Source organism: Lobosporangium transversale (assembly GCF_002105155.1).
Source record: "Lobosporangium transversale strain NRRL 3116 chromosome Unknown BCR41scaffold_23, whole genome shotgun sequence".
NCBI classification, from domain to species: Eukaryota; Fungi; Mortierellomycota; class Mortierellomycetes; order Mortierellales; family Mortierellaceae; genus Lobosporangium; species Lobosporangium transversale.
Genome location: NW_019029001.1, coordinates 285,593 through 306,669, shown reverse-complemented (window position 1 = coordinate 306,669; position 21,077 = coordinate 285,593). Strand labels below are relative to the sequence as shown.

The 21,077-nt window shown below is 45.0% G+C and overlaps 1 non-coding gene across 1 annotated transcript; it reads left to right on the top strand.

Annotated features, from left to right (window-relative positions):
* The first annotated feature begins 12,396 nt into the window (after window positions 1-12,396).
* Window positions 12,397-12,470, top strand: BCR41DRAFT_t87. The gene has a single exon. It is a non-coding gene; the product is annotated as a tRNA-Val (tRNA).
* The last annotated feature ends 8,607 nt before the right edge of the window (window positions 12,471-21,077 follow it).

Genomic DNA, 21,077 nt, shown 5'->3' with positions numbered 1-21,077 from the left:
GTCATAGAAAGGCTTACAGCTGCAAAGTTGATAATCAATAGAGAAAAGAGTAAATTCCTTAGTACAGAAGTGCTACTACTGGGGTTCATAATCAACAAAGAAGGACGCAAAATAGATATCAACAAGGTTGCTAATGTGCATTCATGGACACCACCTACCAATAAGAAGATGGTTCAACGCTATTTAGGCCTCTTCAATTATTTTAGGGAGTATATACCCTTGTACAGCTCGCTCACAGCACCTCTAGATGCCCTGCGCAATGCCAAAGGCACTTTTGATCTTAATAAGGAGCAAATGCGAAGCTTTAACAGCATCAGATCGCTTATAGCCCAAGCTCCAGCCTTATCGTTCCCTGATTTTACTCAGCAATTCTTTGTAGCCACAGATGCCTCTAACGTAGGCATAGGAGCTGTCCTATATCAGCTACCGGGTGGCAAGGAAGATGAAACCAAGGTCAACTACATATCCTTTCAAGCCAGAGCATTGCATAAGCATGAGAAAAATTACCCAGCTTACAAGAAGGAACTCTTAGCAATTATTTTTGCACTAATGAAATTTCACCATTACCTTTGGGGAAGAAGATTTACATTATATACTGATCACAGACCTCTGACGTACATTCATGAACAGAAGGAGTTGCCACAAATAATCCTGAATTGGAAGGCCACTCTGCTCAACTATGATTTTGAATGTATTTATCGTCCAGGCCTGCTGAACATTATTCCAGACGCATTATCTCGCGCATTTCCTGAGGAATTGTGGAAGTCTCCTAAAGAAGAACAAGCTACATGTTCTACGAGTCGGCAGATTGCTTCTATGAGGCGAGGAACAGAGACTACCGAGAATGTTCAGGCAGCTCCACAGTCATCTAATTCGCAGCAGCTGCCTTCCACTCTACAGGTTATTGATATAACTGCTCCTTACTCTCATCAACTTCAGTTGGAGGATGCTTCTAGAAAAATCATCCAAGATCCTGAAGAAAAGCTTCAGCATCTTCGCCTAGCACACGGATTCGGTCATCCTGGAGGAAATGCCATGGTTACTGCTATCCATGCTAAAGGCTTTACTTGGCCTAAATTGAGAGATGATTGTCTCAAATGGGTTAGCCAATGCGGACCATGCCAAAGATTCAACATAGCTAGAAAGGGGTATCATCCTTTAACTGCCATACATGCCAGACTCCCAGGGGAACACATAGCATTCGATTTAGCCTCATTTGAAACCAGTTCCAGGGGTAATAACTACGCTTTAGTAGTGGTTGACATCTGCACAAGATTTGTATTCCTGGAGCCTCTGCCTGATAAGGAAGCCATTACGGTGGCCAGCACCCTCTTCAAGCTATTCTGCTCTATTGGATTCCCTAAAATTATCCAAACTGATAATGGCACTGAATTCGTCAATGGAGTGTCACGTCTCATAACGCAAAAGTTGCAAATAGAGCATAGACTCTCCACGCCATATCATCCACGCTCGAATGGTGTAGCGGAGAGGTTTGTCCGCACATTTAAGGACATCCTCAGAAAACAACTCGAAGGCATACAGAATGATTGGGACATCCATCTTCCAATGGTTCAGCTCCAAATGAATACTAGAGTCGCGAGTCTACATCATTCAACGCCATTCTCATTATTCTATGGACGCTCATTTGCAGGACTAACGGATTTTTCCTCAGCCGAGTCACATCTCCTGTCTGAAGAAGAATTACAGAACAGATTGGAATATCTCACCGCGTTAGTTTTCCCTGCTATCGATGATAAGAGTTCTGACACGCAAAAAAGAATGGTGGAGAAATTCAACAGGACACACAAAATCCTTCAGTTCCCACCTGGAGCGTTTGTCATGGCGAAGGAAGAATTGCCCAATGGTAAATTAGCACCTAAATACCAAGGCCCATACAAAGTAGTGGCTCGTACCGAAAATGGTGCCTACACTCTGCTAGACGCTACCAACCAGAAATTGGCTCGTAATTATGCTCCGAGCCAGCTCAAAATGGTCACTCAAGCTCTTGATGCTCCCAGTGAAGAGTCGTATGAAATAGAGTCTATCGTTGACCACGAACTCACGGGAAAAGGAATGATGTATACTGTAAAGTGGAAGGGCTATGATTCCTCATACAACGAGCAAATTCCCTATGAGAATTTTGACTCGGACATCATCATTCGTCAATATTGGAAGAACCTAAGACAGCAAAATCCTCATATTAATGACAGAAAGAGGAAGAAGCAGCAAAAGAATAACGCATCAGAGTCAACAAGACTTCTTAAGAGGAAGCAGAGACAACTCACCCATAACCAGACCAAACGGCACAAGCGTCATGTAGCGGCAAAGCTGTAAAGTGCAGAGAGCTGTTATATTAGTAGGGTTGAGATAACTGGAGTTTTTGTACAAATAAGTTTTCTCCAGTATGAAGAAAAGAGAGCACACACTCGTCCTCATTTCAATATTTTTTTTTTTTTTTGCAACGCAACAGTCAATAAATTTCAATTTAGCAACTATCAACTTTATTCTTTCCCTTGCAGCATTTGCAACTAGCAACTGGATGTGATGGCAACTGAGAGTTAAGAGAATCTACAACTTTCTCTACCCGTATGCGCATAGTCTTATACTTCTCTGATTGCTTGCGCAACTTAGTATACTTCTTGTAGAGGCGTTCATACCTCTTAGCCCATGCGAATTCTCTTTGGAGGCGGCTCTTCGCGGAATCATCGCCACTCTCCGCCATCAAACGTCTTCTCTTCCCAAGAGTCGTGCACACTCCACAGCTTGACAATTCTGCTTCACTGCTTTCGCTGCCTGATGACTCTTCATCACCAGAGGGCTCCTTTCGCTTCCTGATAGGACGAGGTCCTGGGATTTCCAGAGAGGCTGATCGGCTCCGTGCCTCTGGGTGGTAAAACTGATAGTGTGCCTTTTTCCAGGCACGAGTCTCCTCGTCACTATCCCACAGATCCTCCTCACCCTCATAATCCTCGTCGTCCTCAGCGTCATAGCTGCTCTCTTCCTCAGTATCTCCTTCGAAGTTACTGCGATTCTCCACGTCTGCAGTCTCTGTTAATATGAGTGAAGACGGAGCTGTTGAAAGCTCCGTAGGGATAAATTCATAGTCCTCATACTCATGTAGAGTTGAAGAGTCAGACAGGGGGGAAGAGGGAGAATTGTTAGAAGGCATATTGATAATTGTCTGCTGATGGCTGTTATAAGGAAAGTAAGTAATGAGTATGTGTCCCTGCAAGAAGGTGTTTGAGTAGCAAAAGTGAATACTGAGGAATGAAGGAATGAGTGAGCGTTTGAAGTTTCCAATCTTCATTCCTTTTGACCTTAATCTTCTTCAGTTGCTTCGTGAATCCTCATTCGTCCTTCTGGGGGGAAGTGGATGGCGTGATCTTTTTGTGATCCCTGTTTGACAAAGGACCAATGAGATTTCTACATTTTTGACATGCTGAATAATTACTACCCACATCTCCTGTATGACACATCCTGATCCAATGGCTGTTATATTTCCATGATCCATTTGCTGACATTACTTTTTGAGATAAAGTCTCTCTCTAATCACAGAAAAGAAATATCAAAACAAGTTTTAAGAATAGACACTGTGAAGTCTCACGTGAGGTTTAAATTTTTGTCCTCAAGAGGTTTATTTTTTTTCCTCCTACCTTTCAACAACAAGAGGTTTTTCTTATTTTTCCTCAAGGCCTTTAGACAAGACGCCAAAAACCCTACATAAAATCTGGGGGGGAGTTGTTACGTCCTGAGGCTAGGGAGTGTACCCAAATGGAGCACTCCCCTTTTTATTCATAGATCAGAGCAATTAGTGACGGCTATGTTGGAGCCTATATAAGGCTCCGACCTAGCTAAAATAATAAACCTTTTGATCTCCTTGACTTCCGATTTACCATAAAACATTTCACTTTCGCCTCAACTATGAAACACGCGAAACTCTCAAAGTTCCCACGGTATGGTTGTGAAGAGCCAATTCGTATCCATGATTTCTCCACCAATGTATACCGTGGTCAGTACTCGAAGTCCATCTTTCCGATGTGGCCTGTTGCGCCCGTGAAAAGCCGCGGAGGCTGGCGTGCCGACTCTAGCTAAGGACGACTTTAATTTTTTTATTCGATCAAATCCACTAGCATGTAGACCCAAATCTTGCGGGATTGGTCTGAAATTTCTACTTTGGACTCCGTCAAACTTTGTGATCATACACTATCATGCAAAACTGATTCAATAATTCATTCCCATGTGCATTTCTTTTTTTCATTCCTAGAAACCGTATATGCATACACCACTCATACTTTGGTTTAATAAAGCTCCCGTCTTCTTCTACGTCATAGTGATGCGTTGTGACATTAGCTTGTCTCATTTGAATAGCTAATGACTTTTTTGTTCATGCAGGTCATTGAATCAGTTTCACATGTGGTCTAAAATGTTGCCCATGACAACTTTTGGACGTCATTTAATGCCAGTAAAAAAAGGACTTTTCTCTCTTTCCTTTATGAACACTTGCTTAACTCTCTCTTAACTATACCTTCACAGAATATGAGACCCACTCCACAAAGGAAAGTCAACGAAGCCAGGAGGTTAATGATGGGAGGCATGTCTACTAGAGAAACTGCTGCTAGTGTTGGTATATCAATAGCGACGGCCACCAGGATCTATGCACATAATAAGGAGTACATGCCAGTCAATAAAGGCGGTCGACCAAGGAAAGTACCTAGAGGTATCATGCAGTATCTTAAGGTGAACATGAAACGAGGTACACTCAAGTCTGCAGTTGAGGCCACCGTCAGAGCCAACCAGCTCATACCAGCGGCTGTTTCTGAGACCACCGTTAGACGACGGCTCAAGGAGTTAGGATTGACAGCAAAGAGGCGTGTACATAAGCCAGCTTTACGTCGACGGCATATTAAAGCTCGTTTGCATTTTATCAAAAAGTATAAGGAATGGACTCTGGAAGATTGGAAAAAGGTTATTTGGTCAGATGAATCGAAAATAAACCGAATCTGCTCTGATGGCGTGCAGTGGATCTGGGACGACAATCCGGGACGCCTCACTCGCAGGTCGGTGCAAGGCACTGTCAAGTTTGGGGGTGGTAATGTTAAAGTGTGGTCATGCTTCTCATGGTACGGACCTGGATACATTGCAAAGATTGACAATAGTATGGACGCACAACTTTACATCAAACTACTGCAGGAGGATCTACAGATGTCGCTTGATGACTGGGGCCTAACTAAAAGCGATATCGTCTTTCAGCACGACAATGACTCGAAGCACACGGCGAAGATTGTTAGGAAGTATTTGGAGTCAGTACATCTGACAGAAGAGGAAGGTACACTTCTAGAGTGGCCAGCACAATCCCCTGACCTCAACCCTATTGAACACATGTGGGCAGAATTGGATAGGCGGCTCTCTAGGTATCCGGAGCGAGCTAAGAGCTGTGATGAACTATGGGAGCGAATATCGGTTGAATGGTACAGGATCCCAGTGGGCTTCTGCCGCAAACTCATCATAGGTATCCATAAGAGACTCCAAGCTGTCAGTGATGCCCATGGTTGGAATACTATCTATTGATGTAAGGTTATGCCTCACAAAAGAATAAAGATCTTTGGCCACCGAATGAGCACATGTGAAACTGATTCAATGACCTGCATGAACAAAAAAGTCATTAGCTATTCAAATGAGACAAGCTAATGTCACAACGCATCACTATGACGTAGAAGAAGACGGGAGCTTTATTAAACCAAAGTATGAGTGGTGTATGCATATACGGTTTCTAGGAATGAAAAAAAGAAATGCACATGGGAATGAATTATTGAATCAGTTTTGCATGATAGTGTAGCTGTCCTAGTCAAGTGGGTGGATGAGAGAATGTGCTGTCAGATGTACCGCTGGTTCGGCCGGGGGGGTGGAATATATATACCTAAGACGTGTGGCCAGACAGGCGACTTAGGGTAGTGCACCCACGATCTTAGCCTTAGCGGAGAACACTAGGCTGTCTCGGAGAGAAAGTATAAAAACTCAAGCAAATCCCTGACCTGGCACATGTTTGCTTCACTTTATGTGCCTTAACCAGGACTCGAACCCGGCCCCTGGGCTAGACAGGGGGGTGCCCTGAAGAGAATACTACTCAGCCATTGGGCACATTGGGCTCCTCTCTAGGCGTCAGCGCGTAAACAGACCTTTTTTTTTTTTGATAACAAGGACCCTCAGGGTCATGGGGGATTTATTTTCTACACTCTATGAACAAAATGCTCCAGAAGCGTTAAACAGACGTGGGGGTTCTCGGTGGCTGGGGTATCTTGATCGGGCACGTGCAGGTCACTGGTTTCTCCCTTTATCATCGGCTAGGATACTCAGCACTGAAAAAATCACTGTCTTAAGAACCGGGGGGTTATACTGAGATGCCCTTAAAAACCGCAACGAGACGCAAATACATAGAACACACTGAAGTGTTGTACCAAGATAAAGGTCTTTATTAGTTTATGATACATATAATACTATACAAGTAACTAGTGCTGAGATGAATGAGGTTGCATACCTGAAGTGTTGTACCAAGATAAAGGTAAGGAACACTTCAGGGACGGAGAGTCCACTATTTATTATAGCGGGGAAGATCGGGTGGCTGAGCTCACGTCCAGGCAGGACGGGGTGGGTTTGAGGGTACCACTATAGGTATACCTCTGGTCCTACCTACCATGACGTCACTTGTTATAGGACGTGAGCTTAAGTTGCCTCGATTTAGGACAGACTCCCCACGAGAAATCCAAGCCGCCCCTGCGGCGTCAATCTTTGGATTGGGCCTTGAGAGGGAACGTGGTGGTCGCGCAGGAGGGGGCGATGCGGTAGCTGCGGGCCTTGCTGATGATGATGGGGCCGTTGTACGCGATGAACCTTCGAGGGGTATGGGTTGCACTGCTGTACCTACTTCTGGCTCCGACTGAGGCCCTCGCTCGTCTTCTTCTTGAATGGTCTCCATGGGGATGGTGAGTTCATCGCGACTGTTGCGGGTTTTATACCATGCGCGCGTCGGTTCTGGACTACCCGCGGGTAGATTCACTGGTTTCAGACGGTCTTTATGCACAAGGTCCATTTTCGCTTTTCCATCGGGCCAGATAAGCTTGTAGGCGCCAAAAGGGGTAATCGTCTCGACACGCAATGGTCCATACCAAGGGTATTCAAATTTCCTTTTCGCTATGTTTTTTACTAAAACCCAGTCGCCAATCTCGTACACTTGCCTCGGAGCTTCGGGGTCGATGTCATGTCTCTCATTATACCTTTCCTCCATGAGCCTTGCGGCTTCCTGTTGCCGCTCCTCGTTTGATAGCCTCTCAAGTTTCAATCTTTCAAGCTCGGCCTCTCTCGCGGCTTGAACCTCTGTGAAAACCGCTCCATCGAATACATAAGGACGAGTGAGGTCGCCAGGTATCGTGGGCTCGACTCCATAGACTAGGTAGAATGGTGACTTCTTAGATACGCTATGTATTCTGGTGCGGCAGGCGAAAAGTGCCTGATCTAGAAAGAGGTCCCACTTGTGCTTCATCTTATCACCGACGTATTTTGTTAATGCGGCGCCGAGGATGCCATTAGTGCGTTCGGTTTTGCCATTTGTGCGCGGGTGATACGCGGAGGTGAGCCGGTGTTTAACTTTCATCTTCTTAAGATATTCTCGCAGGACCTCTGACATGAACTGACTGCCTCTATCGGAAATCAGCTCTGCGGGGCAACCAAAGTTCATGACAATTTCCTCATAAATGAAATTTGAGACTGTCTCGGCAGTGGCGTCAGGCGTAGCTTTGGCTATTGTCCAGCTAGTGGCGTAATCTACAGCGACTATTATCCACATGTTTCCATTCTTAGTCTTGGGACAGCGTCCGATGAAATCGATATCCCAGCGTTGGAAGGGTTTAGCCACCGAGAAAGTGTGGAGAGGTTCGGTGACCGTTGCTCCTCCGCGAGTCAGCTGGCATTCCTTGCAAGTACGGCATGCTTCTTGAATGCTCTCACGCATACGAGGCCACCAATATCTAGGCTGGATGCGTTCAAATAAGCCTTGCGCACCGGGGTGTCCCATACTTTCATGCATTTTGGCCATGTAATCTGCGCGCCGAGCGAAATTTAAAAATTCTACTTGCGTATCACCCATCACTCTAAACACTTTCCCGTCTTCCACCACAAAATTATCCTCTTCCTCCCTCATTAAACCTAGGAAGTCCTGGTGTGCGGGGTCAGCGAGGGTGCCCGTTTCCTTATACTCGACCATTAATAGAGGCCAATCCATATCTTCCAGTGTCTCGTCAAACTCTGCATGGCCATCAATAATGCCTCCTCGAACGCCTCAACACCTGCGTCGTGGTTACTCTCTTTTATTCCGAGCTCCCCCGTTGGCGAGTTCCATGAAGTTGCAGGTGACGTCCTTGGTATTCTCCTCATTAGGCCTAGAAAGAGCATCGGCAACAGGATTATCCTTGCCCGGACGATAGATGATAACATGATCTTGTTGCTCCATGTGTTGGCTCCATCCCGCCATGCGTCTGCTCATGCCTTTTTGTCGTTTTAAGAACACCAAACTGTGATTGTCGGTCAAAATGTTGACTGTTCTGCCCTGGATATAAGTACGCCATTCGTCGCAAGCGCGCACAATTGCATACAATTCGCGCTCATGTGTTGGCCATTTCTGCTGACCCTCATCTAATTTCCTCGACATGAAAGCGATAGGGTGCATTTCCTTCCGGCCGTTTGAACCAAAGTCCTGACTCAGGACGGCACCAATGGCAGTGAGGGACGCATCAGTCTCGATGAAAAAGGGGCGAGAAAAATCGGCAAGGCGTAGAACGGGAGCTGAGGCGAGGGCTTGCTTGAGGTCGTCGAAGGCAGCTTGTTCTCTCTCGCCCCACGGCGAGGGGAGAGGTCTGGTCTTGATTTTGTTGTTGTCTTTTTCTTTTGTGAGATCTCTGAGGGGAGCGGCCCGAGAGGCATAATTTTTAATAAATTTGCGGTAGTAGCCAGCCATACCTAAAAATCGACGAACCTCTTGAACATTGGTGGGCGCCGTCAATGATTGGATGCTTTCTGTCTTTGAGGGGTCGACTTTCAAGCCTTCACCGCTCACAACGTGGCCTAAGAAGAGGAGTTCAGGCTTGCCGAATTCGCATTTGGACATCTTGACCTTGAGTTGATATTTCGCCAGACGTTCAAGTACCCAACGCAAATGTTCCTTATGGTCCTCAGGGTTGCGACTGAATACTAGGATATCATCCATGAAGACTAAACAAAATTTATCTAGACGCCTTGCAGAACTTCATTCATCATCCCCTGGAAGGACGCAGGTGCGTTAATCAAACCAAAAGGCATCACCAAATATTCAAAGTGACCATAGCGGGTACCAAAAGCGGTCTTTTCCACGTCGCTGGGGTTGACTCGAATCTGATTGAAGCCTGATTGCAAATCGAGTTTAGAAAACTCGGTTTGCACCTGAGAGTCGGTCGAAGAATTCATCAATGAGTGGCAGAGGGTACTTATTCTTGACGGTAATTGCATTGAGCGCGCGGTAGTCTACACACAGACGGAGGCTTCCGTCTTTCTTCCTAGCGAATACAACGGGCGCTGACCAAGGGGAAATACTGGGCCGAATGAAGCCTTTCTTCTGCAGCTCTTCTAATTGCTCCTTTAATGCATCCAGTTCCTCAGGCGACATCCTCCGCACCGGCATGGCGATAGGGAGGGCCGAGCCAGTCTCGATGCGATGATCAACGTGACGGTGTGGGGGAAGTTTGTTCAAGTCGGCGAAGACGGAGTCTGCGAATTCCTCTATCAGCGCGCGGTATCTCTCTGGGACCTTTTCTGCTCCTCACCGGCGGCGTCAACGGAATTGACCACTAACTCTACTTCGTCCCCACTGATAAAGCAAACTCCATAATCCTCTGTAGTATTCAGGATCTTCTTGAAATGCTTCACTCCGACGAGGCGAACGTCTGTACGGTTCTTGGCCTCATGCTCTGCAGAGGTTGAGATCAGATGATCTTTTTCTTTTTCTGTAGATTCCCCATTTTTTGTCTCCTCATTTGCTTTCACCATTTCTACTTGCTCCATTCCATCGCTCTTCACATTTCCCATTGTTGCTTCCTCGCCCTCTCTTACTGTCGTATTCCACAGTTCGTCTGTGCCTGCCACTGTCTCTGCGACACTTTCTATGACGTCTCCTTCCATTGTCCTTTCTGCAGTTTCCTTAACGCTCTTATTGTCGCTCGCCCCGGTAGATTCAATATTTGAAGCCAGCTGGCCATTATTTTCCTCCCTTACGCTGCGTATCGCCTGCCAACCTTTTCGACCTTGCCATTTGTATATTCCAGTACGCCAATTTACCTGCGGGTTCCCACTTTCGCAGCCAGGGTTGCCCTAGGATGATATCGTATCTCAAATTATCAACGACGGCTCCCGTTTCTCTCATTACCTCGTCGCCCATACTGAGAGCAAGAGTAGCCGTGGTTGACGAGACAGAGCTCTGGCCACGAGCCATCAGGATCCTGACTGGTTTAGGTAAGGGTAGTAAACGGTAGTCTTCCTTCTTGAGATCCCTTATGAATTCAGAGCAGACGAAGTTACCGGAAGCACCGGAGTCGATCAGCACGCGTGCCCCTAAGGTTCCGACCTTTGCGCGTACTTCGTGCACCGGCCGCTTCAACTCTTTATAATTTTCTGGGGTATTGCCATTCTTTAGGTGATAGGACTGTAAAATATACGATGAAGAATTGCGACCTTTATTGCCAGGGCAGTACTCTATTCTATGTCCAGGGATCCCACAGCCGTAGCATCGCGGCTTACTTCTATCTGGACAGTTTGCTTTGATATGGCCGTTCTTGCCACAGTGGAAGCACTTTCGACCCTCACTATGCTGGCGAGTCTGCATGGCCGCAACCTCAAGCTCTTCCTCCGTGAAACGCTGCCGGACATGGTCCAAATCCATGGACATGTCTGGCGCACTTGGCACACTGGACCTGGGGGCGTCGGCATTAGTACTAGCGAAGGACTGCGACCTAAACCCAAGGTTACGACTGCCATGGACTGGGTTTCCCCCCGCATGGCCACTGGTGAGGGATCTGAAGGCCGACAGGTCTTGATCCTTCAAGGCAATCTTGTGAGTGAAGGTCTCGAGCGAATCCTCAGGCCTCATGATATCAACAAGTTTGTTTCGGATATATTGTGGGAGTTTTCTGGCTAACTCCAACTTCTTGTCCATTGTAGACTTGTCATGGATTTTGTTGGCTAACGCTACGTATCTGCTCATGAAGCTGATTAGGGCCTCGTCTTTCTCCATCTTTAGCCCGTCTAACTGGGCCCTCAGGTTCTGTGAAAGATGGGTCTGCGTCCATCTCTTAACGAAGTCTTCCTTGAACGCATCCCAACCGATGTCTTCGCCCTTGTCATCGATATATTGGAGGGCCCACGACAGAGCACCTCCCTTGAGGATGGTGACAAAACTGGGAACTTTCTTGTTGTCCGGCCACGTCTGACTCCGGAACTGCAGCTCGATGAACTTGAGCCAAGCATCAAGGTCGAAGGCGACTTCGTGCCCCGAGAAAGTAGAGGTCTGAGCGGCAAACTGCGGGGCTGGCCTGTGAGGGTCCAGCCATCGGCTTACTGCCGGGGGCGCTGGTGCTGAGGCCAATTGATTATTGGCGAACTCGAGTTGCCTAGTGAGCTCCTCGACTCTTCGCGCGAGCTCCTCACTCGAGGCCTGCTGCAACTGTTGCTGACGCTGTGCAAATATCTCTGCTGCATCCATTTCTGCCGTGGTATAACTTGATTCCGATTCTGTATCACTTGGTGGGCTAAAAACCACCATAAACTATTTGTAAACTGTGTAACCGAATTACGGACAAATAACTGTGGACAAATAAAACTGTTGACAAATAAAAACTGTGCGACCAAAAAAAAAACTGTGGACTGATCGTTGATTATTGGGCTCGTTAAGACCGTGGTGCCTTTGCTACCATTGAAAAAATCACTGTCTTAAGAACCGGGGGGTTATACTGAGATGCCCTTAAAAACCGCAACGAGACGCAAATACATAGAACACACTGAAGTGTTGTACCAAGATAAAGGTCTTTATTAGTTTATGATACATATAATACTATACAAGTAACTAGTGCTGAGATGAATGAGGTTGCATACCTGAAGTGTTGTACCAAGATAAAGGTAAGGAACACTTCAGGGACGGAGAGTCCACTATTTATTATAGCGGGGAAGATCGGGTGGCTGAGCTCACGTCCAGGCAGGACGGGGTGGGTTTGAGGGTACCACTATAGGTATACCTCTGGTCCTACCTACCATGACGTCACTTGTTATAGGACGTGAGCTTAAGTTGCCTCGATTTAGGACAGACAAACACCGCATCAAGATGTTTGTATGGTGTAGTTGGTTATCACGTCTGTCTAACACACAGACGGTCCTCGGTTCGAGTCCGAGTACAAACATAAGATGATATCTTTTAAGATATTTCTGGCTTTTTTATTAGGATTAATCTATAATGGATTATGATGCCAAATCCAGCCCTTTTTCCATTTAAGGGTATTATGTTTCATGTCTGTACGTACAAGACATGTGTCCGTTTTGTGGCTTTTACTCCGACACTTGTCCTGAAATTTGAATTGACATCAAATCCATCGAAATTTTAACAATGTCATCATGGCATGCTAAAGATCTCTTTCTTTCTTCTTTATTTTACGCCTTCATTCCTCCATACATTCATATACACAATAAAACAATAAAACCTACAATACACAGAGTAGACTTGCCCTCTCCCCTGACTAAAACTGAGAAAAATAACGGCACATTCGCATTTTCAAAGGTTCATTCCTGCTTGCTCACTTTCAAAATGACAAACAACAACGAAAAGATTTTATCCAATTTCACCTGCATGGATTTGGAACAAAGCACCAGTCAGACGAAGCCAACCAAGTCAAGTACTCGCACTGGATCCACTCGTGCAGCACCGAGGAGAAAAAGAGTTATTCTGACTGACGAAACGACTCCAGAGCCTTCACCAGTGGCACAGACTGCTAGAGTTAGTGCAAAGTCTTTTAAGCGCCCTAGGCGTTGTGAGGCTGATTCTTTATCCTCAAATGTCCTTCACTCCGGTCCATTGACAGAAGAAGAGCTGGCCCTGGCGAACGCACGGAAGGAGTCGGCGAGAAGTGTGCTGCAGATGATTTTAGATGATCCAGATTCATCGACGACAGTGAATCAATATAAGACACAGCTCCGGCTGTGGGAGGTATGTTGGATCATCAAAATGTCGCTATGAGCTATCTCAGACAGGCTATCAAACTAGACGACTTGGCTAATTCTCTTTTTTGTTTTTAGCAATACTGCAATGAAAATTATCAAGGTGACTGTAGCGTCGATGCGAAACGCATGCTTGAATACTTCACAACGGTTGTCTTCAAGCGAACAGTAAAGCGATTGATCGGCACAGATCGTTGCTACCGTGGCGCTATTGGGTATGCCCAGCAGGGTGGAGGAGATTCTTCGAATTCTCAGGCTGGGGAAGACGCAGTCTATGAGGGAGAAGAGATCGACGAATTAGTCGAGGCAGATATCGACGAACATGAACTAAGCGACATGGAGCAGAGACTGGAGACATTAGATAACAGCGAGCAAGTTGATGACGACGACGGCCAAAGCATAGACCAAGGTCAACAACAGGGACAGGGTCAGGGACAGGGTCAGGAACAGGATCAGGAACGGAGACAGGGTCAGGGACAGGGACAGGAACAAGGACAGGAACAGGAACAGGATGAAGATCTGGAGCTTCAGCTGAGGTCATTGGCACAGAGAGGTAAGAAGGCTCCTCCCTCCTGGGATAATATGGAGCCACCTGAAGGAGTCGACCCACATCAATGGCAGATTGATATAGCATTGAATGATGAGGAGCGAGCATCACATGAAGCTGTAACTGTTGGGGGTTCAAGCAAGAACATCACGCCGAAGCGGAAGACTGCAGCCGTTATCAGGACTGAAAATGAAAGAGAACAAGGTATGTAAAGATAACCATGTATTAATATATAAATTGTTATACAGTACTGGGATCCAAACCTTTGGGAAGGCTCCGCCATCACGCGTACCCCAGGTGACAAGACACCATGGCCGCAACTCAGTGTTAATTATCAATATAAATAGCCTACTAAATTATGACTTAATAAACCATTCCTTAATCCTGCATCCACCTTAATGTATCTTTGATTGTTACAATTTACACTAATGGTTGATACTTTTTATTATATATACAATTACTTTTTTTTTTTTTTTTTTTTTTTTTTTGGATATACTTTTGCGTTTGTAGTTATCCTGCAAGCACCAGAGGACAAACATGGCAGCAAAATTGTCTTTGTTCCTCTCACGCTGGGGACAGTCGCAAATGTTAAGAAGGCTTTGCAATACTTATGGAGGCAACAGTCTTCTTCGACAGCTCCGTATCCCAATCCCGCCCCAAACCCAAGAACGGATGTACCACTAGCGGAGGCGATCAAAAATTATGGAGAGAAACTTGTCCATCACAAAGTAACGACAGGCACCTTATCCCGCACTGCCACCTGTGCCGTACGAGAACCTTACAACACTAAAATGTACCTGCGTATGTTGGCCTTTACATGGCGCATGCTTCCGACGGTTGGAGTAAGCGGCAGGCGACCTTACGACAGTGTTACAAGATTTCAGTATATGAGGGAGAGGCTATGCCTCCTTGCACGCCATCATATGTTGCTGCGGGATGAGGACATCCGAAACTTGAACCTGGCTAACACATTCAATATTCAGACCCGTCACCCCGCGCCAGGGTCAAAGCTGGCGTCGGGGCTTGTCTTCTGCATCACACGTGGAAAGACAAACCATAAAGGTGTCGAACTCTATGCGACAGCTTATCGACATAAGCTGTTCTTAAGGTGCACCGTGGGCGGGTTTGCATTTTATATGCTAGAACGGTTCCAGGTAAATGATGCCGTCAGTCTTGACGCGAGCGTATGATTTTTTCTCATTCAATTACACAAAGTGACATATATCCTTATTTTTTTTTTTTCCCTATTGTAGGTGTTCAAGGAGCCTCTTCCCAATTTTGCGGACCCTGACGAGTGGTACAGCATCAAGGTGCTAACAGGGGGTGGAACAAGCCAAGAACGGTTAGAGAACCGAAAGGAAGCGCTTGTTGGCCGAACCCAAATGAGCACTACGGCGGCTGTAATGCGTGCCTGCGACGTGCATTCGGCCAAAATTACGCACTCTGGCCGACATGCAGGGGTCTCGGAAGCCTACGAAAGAGGCTTAAGCCTGGACGATATTCGCCACTTGGGAAGGTGGGTCATGGGGCAAATGGAGAACTTCTATGCTCCAAAAAACCCAACCAGGGGCGCTTTTTGTATGGCTCAGTTTGGACCGAATGAGCCTTACTTTATCGAGCGTGATTTGGTCACCCCGCCCTTAGAGCTCCAGCGTCTGGTCTTTCCTTGGATTGAGGAAAATTTTGATAAAGATATGCCGGAGAGAGCTGACTCCTGGAGAGAGGAGTGCGCCAAAGAAATGCTGGGGGTCGATCCAAATGTCCCGACAGACGAAGACATTTTTTGGACGCCAATCGAGAAGAAGACGAGCTCGAAACGATTGACCCGTGCCTTCAGCACTGACTCCCTTGTTACACGCATTGGGTTCCTCAAACTTCTTGTGCGTATGAGGCGAGTAATCCTTCAGGATGCAGTGCTCTTTTTGAAGCCGAACGACAAGGGGAAAATGTTGGAGAACAAACTCCTCGAGTCGTTACCAGAAATCTTTGGTTGCCAGCTCTTTCTGGATTTCCAACATCAATTGCTTCGGGCCATCGACGTACATCGCCGACAAGCAGGCATCATCCAAGCGGATGTGCCAGTTAATGCGCAAACTATGGTAAGCGCCATTAACACGTTGTCGGTAGAGGCGCGGGTCTTTCATCAACTCCAGCATGAGACGGTCCAGAAGCTCGAGGCCCTATCCACCCTTGTGACAGAGCAACAGGAGCAACAGAGGCAGCAACAGGAGCAACAGAGGCAGCAACAGGAGCAAATCCACTTACTTCTCCAATCGCTGCAGCAGCAACAAAGCGCAAATGTGCGGCAGCCTTTTCCATATCATGTGCAGTCTTGCCCGCCCTTTGTGTTTAATCCTTCTCCATTGGCGCCAGCACAGAGCCGCCTAGCTTCTTTTCCTTCGGTTCCTCAGGCTCCTACTACGCAGGGTCTATATCAAGCTCGCCAGGCCACTCCACCGCAACAGCAGCCATTATTTTCCAACCAATTGCCACCATGTCCTCAGCAACAGCCATATCAACATAGCCATGTGCAGGCTCCAATGACCTCAGAGCAGACACAACGATTGCCGGAAGATGAAAGGTATAAAGGCTACCTCATGAAAGGCGATGGCAAGCAATTGACGGTCAGGGAAGCATGGGATGAATTCCGTGGGCCCGTTGCTCAGGCAAAGCAGGAAAATCACAAATGGCCATTCACAGAGGCGCGTCACAAGGCATTCAGGCGCAGGCGTCAAATTTTCGATCTGATAAAGAATATTGCCGAAAAACAGAAGCGAGACTTCGAAGAGGTAGTAGACGCACTGACAGCTCAGTACAAGGGTCGGACAATCAATTCCATTCGACTAGAGCTTCTGAAAGACACCGGGAATGACGAAGGCTGCCACCAAGATGCGGACGAGTAGATGAGTAAGGGTAATTTTTTTTTTTCTTTTTTTTTTTTATATATACATATATATATATCCTCGGATACAAATTTAAGCAATAAAGCACAAAGTAGTGATGGTGTCGGAAATACCAAGACATGAACTGAGCTACAAGAGGCAGAAAACTGTTGGCTGCATCCTTGAGCCAAAAGAGGCTGAGAAAATACAATGTACAAGCAATCCATTGTCGTGAAATTTGTGATATTCCAAGGTGTTTAGCATAAGTATCATCCAGGAAAAAGCATTATCGTCAACATTATTAACAAGACAAAACACCATCAAAGCACTATCAAAGCATTTTTGACTCGACTCGGCTACCAACGCACTATAACAGAAATAATTGAATACTTCATCAATATAAAAACTGTCATGTTTAATCATTAACACTGTCTCTACCATAAAAAGATTTTGTCTATTTCGCTTCACAAATCCATTTTGTGGAAAAAGATTTGTGAAGCGAAATATAAAAATTTTGTGACTTGGTATCCTTCTGTGTCCACCTGTGTCCGCCTGTGTCCATCTGAATGGACACAGGTGAGCAATTTCGTTTCACAATCTATATGGCAGCCTACCCAGCGTTATTTGCTTTTTTTTTTTTTTTTTTTTTTTTTTCATTCCTAGGAACCGTATTTGTATATAACGCTCATACTTTAAATTAATAAAGCTCCCGTCTTCTACGTCATAGTTATGTGTAGTGACATTGTCTTGTCTCATTTAGAAAACTAATGACTTTTTTTTTTTTTTTTTCAAGTAGGTCGCTCATACAGTTTTGGAGGTGCCATTTGGAGATCAATGCCTATGTGTCACGAACAGCAAGCAATGTCTAGCTCATGAATTGATGAATGACTTTTGTCTGATTCGAATCTGAAAAAGATCACGTGTGCTTGATTAATTTGTTCCGCTCATTTCCTTCACTCATTCCTCCATGCATAGTTTGCCTGTCAAGCCAAGTCGCGTCTCCTAGTTTTCTAGCTCCGTGAATAGCTCCAAGGATTCTAGAAGAGCTATAAACCAATAACCAAGACTTATAGTGCCAAGGAACCTTGAAATAAGATTGCACCAGATATCTTCCTCGGATCCTGTGTATTAAGTTAACTCAACACTTGGAGTTCCGCATATGGTAAAAGTCCTTAGGAAATATTTGAGTAAGCTTTATTTAGAGTTCTTGAAGCGCGTCTCCGCTTCAGTCAAACAAGTATAAATATGATAGATTTGTAACATAGTAAACCTCAGTCTGCAATAAAACTATTCTTGAATCTCCTAAGTTCATTCTTGTTCCTAAATCACTTACCTTCTCTTGCACTCGTCCTGTCAGTCCTTGACACTATGAGAGGTTTTCGCTCGGAGCAAACGCGTCTCACTGCTACCTAGAGGTCTTCAATAAATCATTCCCTAACCGTGTACATTGAAAACTGTTTTGTGAAGATGTCATCGCCGCTGCCCTTAGTACCTCCGGCGGCATTAGCTGTGCAAGGCAATGTATCCACAGAACGCTGCCTGTTTTACCACTGATGTTATGACCCTGTTATCAAAAAAAAAAAAAAAAAAAAAAGTTATGTATTTGGCAGCCCAGCAGCCACCCAAGAGTGCGAAGTTAAGTGGCAGCCCCAGAAGTAGGCTGCCAAATAGAGGCAAAAATTACTATATTTGGTATGGGCTGCCAAATAGATTAATCCTTTGAATTAAGGAAAAATGCACCCCCCCGTCAGAATAAAATTTTGACCCCCGGTTGAGAATTCCCTTGACCCCCCCGTCAACATTTCTCTTTCCGGAATTCTCATCCCCCCGTCAACCGCGCAATTCTTACCCCCCCCCCGTCAACATTCTGGAGCTGATTTTCAAAAAAAAAAAAAAAAAAAAAAAAAAGAGTATTACATCCTATGATTTCCACACAACTAGTACAGTATTTTAATCTTAACCTCTATTAATTGTAAAGATGGTTTAGGATCGCCAAGCGTTGACGCTGAATAATAATGCAATGTTTTTTTGTCTTTTTCTTTTAAGACTATGTTGGACGCATGTGGTGTATGTTAAGTTGCCGAGGGTTCTGAACCTGATGAATACGAATCTAGGAAGAGATCATTCATCAAGGAACTGATCCACTGATCTACTGTCATGCTTTGATGGCAAGATACAAAGTAAGAGAGGATCAATGGTGTCGAACTAAATAGCTAGTTAGATCTAGGTATAACCAAGAACAGAAAATCTTCTCTTAAAAACAGCTTCAAAATGTTGACGGGGGGGTAAGGATTCCCACAATTAAGATGGTTGACGGGGGGGTAAAGATTTACATTTTGAAAATCTTTACGGGGGGTGTACCGGAATTCTGACGGGGGGACAGGGGTAAGAATTCCGAAAAAATGAATGTTGACGGGGGGGGTCAAGGGAATTCTCAACCGGGGCTCAGAATTTTATTCTGACGGGGGGGTGCATTTTTCCTTAGTCCTAATCCTTTTTATTTGCATGGGGGCCTTTTTTTTATGGATGAAGTTATTTGCACTGCCCCGTACTTACACTGCTCCCACCGTGCAAATAAAAAAAATTATTTGCACGGGAGGTCTTTTTTATTTGCACGGGGTCTCTATTTCATCTACAAGCAGCAACGTGTATCCTACAGCCTACATGATTCTAGCTTTGTATTTCGAAGGAAATAAGCGAAGGTCAGTCTAGAGTAGAGGGAGTCTGGAATTATTACTGTTGGGAGTTGCAGCGCCGTGGGAACTGTGATACTCATCGCGCTCTGTTGCATATACCACAGTATGCAATATTATGATAGAAAAAAATTAGTAAAAACACTAATGCACTAAAAAGATTAGCAGTAGAAATTAGTGGCAATAACGCGCCATACAAAGACGCGATAAATCTTTGATATGAAGTTTTTAGAACGAACCTATGTCATCCTACAGATAGATACGTAGTTACCTGGTATAAGTCCCTCTACCAGAAAATGAATAAATACCCCATGGGTGTGGTGTGTGGACCCATATCCAGACGTAGTAGCAATGATTTCCTTGTCCTTTCCCTGAGACAATAACAGAAACTGAATGTGAGAGAGATCCACAAGAGCGCGAATGAATGAGCCTGAGATAGCTACTTTGGGAAATGTAAACTGAACCTGATGAAGCGGTTAAATGGACCGAAGCCCCTGACGACCATAAATAGCGGATAATTTGTCGCGTTACGCAACAGGCCACGTCGGAAAGATGGTTTTTGAGTACTAATCACGGCGGCCAGGGTTTATGAAACCATGGACATCCATTTGTGCAGTATAGCTGTTTTTTGGCTATAGTGTCTGGGGTATTTTGCTCGTAGAATATAGAGACGAAATCCCGAAGACTGAGAATGATAATATTGATCAGTAGTAATTCATCATATTTTTGTGACGAAGACTCTATTCACGCGCATTGATGCTGTGAAAATGATAATTGGTATAAAGAAAATGGTATATAGTTGGGATGAATGGGTTCTCATCTCTGATTGTTGACTTCAAAAAACTGTTATAGCAAGTGCAAAGATTGTCAATTGATTACTGAACTGGTGCATACTGAGCGTGTAAGTGGGTAAGGGGAGATTCATTTGGGACAAGTTAAAGTCACGAGTGTCTAATGGTTGCGAATTATGAAGTTGTGTGGGATTCAAACAGGCCAAGCAATGTTGAAAGCAAGTGAAATTCTTTGATGCAACTCATAAGTGAAATCAAAAAAAGAGACCATGAGGGAACCTGCCCCAGACTTCAGAAACTGGGCCTGGTGGCTTCAAATTTTATAAATTCGTTCTTCATGTATAATTGTGTAATACATTGCATTTTATTCCGAGGAACCAAGCTGGTTGGTGTGATATTAGGGCTTAAATATTTCGGATTTTTTAACAGTGCTAATTATGCGGATGGTTCAAGAATCGACTTCGATTAATAGAGGGCATTTCATTGCTCGTTTTGGAGAAAATCTTTATAAATTGAGTTTTCAAAGAGAATCCAGAGCCAAATCGCTCCAGATTAGACGAAGAGATAAAAAAAAAAAAAACAGGTAATAGAAAGGTCCAGGATGTAAGAGACAGAAAGTAAGATCGGTGGCATACTCAAGAGAAAATACAATTGAAAGTGAGAGAAAATAAAATGGTTCCAATAGATGGGTGGGATTCGCAATCGACAGGTGAAGGCAACGATGGTCGAACGAAGAAGACCAACATTGACATCGTCTTTGTTAAGAGCACATGAGATGGCAACAGGAGTTAAAAGAGAAAGATTGATCTGATCTCAGAAACTAAGCCGCTTAAATAAATAAAAGTAAAAAAAAAAAAAAAAGAGAACCATGTTCTTTGGTTCT